Source organism: Tupaia chinensis, unplaced genomic scaffold, assembly GCF_000334495.1.
Source record: "Tupaia chinensis unplaced genomic scaffold, TupChi_1.0 Scaffold144105_1, whole genome shotgun sequence".
In the NCBI taxonomy this organism is placed as follows: Eukaryota; Metazoa; Chordata; class Mammalia; order Scandentia; family Tupaiidae; genus Tupaia; species Tupaia belangeri.
Genome location: NW_006203959.1, coordinates 236,647 through 240,186, shown reverse-complemented (window position 1 = coordinate 240,186; position 3,540 = coordinate 236,647). Strand labels below are relative to the sequence as shown.

Here is a 3,540-nt window from a genome sequence, read left to right as displayed (position 1 = left end):
TATGAGCACAGAAGTCGGGACATGAGGTGGAGTACCCCTTCCCTTACTTAACATTCTATTATTTGACTTGTCAGATTTAAAGTAAATTCTTTTACTTGTATTTGTTACTTATGCAACGGTTCTTTTTTTTCCCCTTGTTCTCCTTTTCCTTTTCCTTTTTCTTCTCTTTTGATGGTGTCTATCTCACACTCTCTCAAAATTTGTATTTTCATGGTATTCTTCCCCCTTGGTCCCCACCTTTGTTTTACCTTCATATATTCTGAAAGCTGCATTTCCAAATGAAGATAAAACAGTTATGAATAGTTATGGACTAAATAATACATACATACTTTCATAAAGAAGAAATTATAGTAGATGCATGGAAGAATATACAGGAACATGCCAGTAACAGACTTTTAATACAACTCTCCAAGATAGGCCAAATCGGCAAAAGTAAGCAAGAATATTGAAAAACTAATAATCAGTTGGGTAAGTCTTCTGAATATATATAAAACTTTACAACTAAGCAATAGAAAAACACTTTCTCAAGTGTTATTCATGAAATGTTACCTTATGCCAGGTGACAAAGTATTGCAAAATTCAATAAAGTTGAAATAACACAGTTATCCTTCTTTTATCATAATGAAAAGTAAAAAAAAAAAGTGTTTTAAACATCTTTCCATTGGTAAATAGTAAAACAAAATAAAATAAAGGCTTGTGAATGAAGGGGAAATACAAATAAAAATTGTAGCATTAGGAAATAAAACAGCAGGGCCAAAGGTTGCCAAGTGGTTAAGGTGCTGGACTCCATTCAAGTCTCAGACTCAGTAGTTTTTAATTCACACTGGGCGTGTGTGCACGCATGCCCAAAATCCAGAGAGGAGAATGGAGAAGAAGGGATTGCAGCATGGCCATCCTCCCTGGGGGGTGATTTTTCACTTTCCATCTCTATCTGGCTAGCACACATGCCCTGTGGCAAAAATATCTCTTAAAAAATGATGAGTGCTTCATATAATACATATGTTTCTGTATATATTATAAGTATGCAAGGCACACACACACACACACCTTCCATATCTTCAGATTCCACACCCATGGATGCAACTGAGAATCAAAAATATTTGGCCATCAAAAAAGTCATGATGTATTTTTCTGTTTTTCTATGCAAAAATGCATCATGACTTTACTGATGACTCAATATTTTGAAAACCACTACAACAAAAATAACAATACAACAGTAAAATGTAATGCAAATTTAAAATACAGTATAGGACTCTGCCTGAAGCCCGCTGAGGCAGCTGGGTTCCTGTGTCATTTGGATGCCAGGTTATGGCAGTTCCAGGACCTGCACTCCAATCTGGCACCCTAACAACTGTTATCTACCAGATTGGCTTGATTCCCAGTCAGTATTATGGGGTCCTGGGAAACAAAGGCCTGGAAGGATTTAAGACATTGATATTCCTGGGTGTCATGCCCATTGTTCTCAACTCCACAGTTTGAGCATATACAGATTTGGGTGAATGCTAAGCCTGCTGCTTTCTACAGTGCCGGGCACAGGGAGAACATGAGGACAGACTGCAGGCTGCAGAGTCTCCTCCAGACACAGCAGGAAATGATGTACAATGAGCTCTGGCTTCCATTTCAAAACCTTTGATTATCTGGGCAGCAACCTGAGCTATGCGATCATTGCAATCCCCGTTTTTAGTGGGGTGTATGGATACCTGAACCCTACAGAGCTTAGCATCCTGGTCAGCAAGAACGCCTTCATGTGCCTCTACTTGGTCAGCTGCTTCACCTATCTCATTGACCTCTCCACAACACTTGCAGATGTACCTGATTATACACATAGGATCTGGGAGCTTTAGGAGACCCTTCAGGACATGTCCCTGAAGTCACAGGACTGTGAGCTTCTGGGTGAGAGTGAGGGGGGCTTGGACAGGGACCCAGGGTGGCTAGCTACAGAGCCAACAGAAACAGAATTTCTCCTTGTGTGAGTCTCCGTCTCTGCCCTCTCCTCTGACAAGCCCTTGATCAAGGAGCTGAGCCTGAAGATCTCCGAGGGTCAGAGCTTGCTCACTATGGGCAACAGAGGCACTAGCAAAACCTCCTCACTGCAGGTTCTGGTTAGTCTCTGGACCAGCATGGGGGTTTTGTGCAGATGCTGTCGGACTTCAGAGCCCAGGGTTACTGTTCCTGCCATGAAAGTCGTTCTTCACTGACAGGACCCTTCGGGAGCAGGTGACCTGTCACATGAAGGATATCTATCTGGATTCAGGCTCTACTGATGATGAGAGGCTCTTAAGTTTTTTGGAGTTGGCTGGCCTGTCCAGTTGGGTGGCAAGGACAGACGCTCTGGACCAGCAGGTCAATTGGAACTGGTATGATGGTATGATGTTCTGTCCCCAGGGGAGATATAGAGTCTCTTCTTTGCCAGGCTCTTCTATCTACAGCCAAAGTAAACAGTGCTTGATGAGGTCACCGGCGCCCTGACTGAGGAAGTAGAGAGCAAGCTCTTTCACATCAACTAGCATCTAGGGATGACATTCATCAGTGTGGGCCACCATTGCAACCTTGAAAAGTTTCATTCTTTGGTTCTGAAACTCAGTAGAGGAGGAATGTGTGAACTAACTATAATGAAAGTGGAGTGAAACCAAAGTGTGGAGGGCCACTGGACAGAGAGCCAAGTCCTAGGAGAGTTGTAGTCTCCAGAGAGGCCAGGACTGACAGGAAAGAAAGAGCATCAGTCACCTCATGGGGCCTGTGCAGCAGCTCTGGCCATGGCAGGGCTTGGTCCAGGTGTGGGCTTCCACAGGGGAAACTTGAGTCTCCCCTGAGCCACCACTGCTGCCTCAACCAGAGCTTCATATGCTTGATGTGTTGATTATTTACAAATGACTTCAGATTGTGTTTGCTAAAGAAGAACCTGAATATGTGCAATCTGTAAGAAATGAAGGATTGGGTTGAAAAGAGTATTGGGTTTAGAGTCAGATCCAGAAGTCATTTAAATGAGTTAAATTTTACAATAGATTTTTATCTTTCATATCTGATCATTTAAATTTTAATAACTTTTTTAAAAAGTTAAATATTAAAAAGATATTTTTGCAAGAAAATGCAGTATAATAACAATTTACATAGCACTTACATTGTATCAGGCATTATAAATAATCTAGAGATGATTTGAAGTATATAAAAGAGTGTGTATAGATTATATGAAAATACTATCTGATTCTATATGAGATTTAAACATCCTTGGATTTTGTATCTGTCAGGGCCCTGGAACTAATCCCCTGTGGATACCAAGGGACAACACACACACGCACACACATGGACACACACACAGAAACACCCATCATGCATATCTGCTACTATACAGTAGTATCCTATAATAGTATAGTAGTAGTTGTATGGTATAGTGGTATAATAGTAGTAGTATAATATATCATACTATATATATTGGGTCTTCAGAAAACTCATGATTCATTTTTGTATAGAGAAATAAGTCATTTTTTTAATCAATGTTACTAAACTTATTTTTATTTTTATTATCATCATAATCTTCTT

The 3,540-nt window shown here is 40.5% G+C and overlaps 1 pseudogene; it reads left to right on the top strand.

Annotated features, from left to right (window-relative positions):
• Positions 1–1,601: 1,601 nt before the first annotated feature.
• Positions 1,602–2,469, top strand: LOC102482656 (ATP-binding cassette sub-family D member 4 pseudogene; annotated as a pseudogene).
• The last annotated feature ends 1,071 nt before the right edge of the window (positions 2,470–3,540 follow it).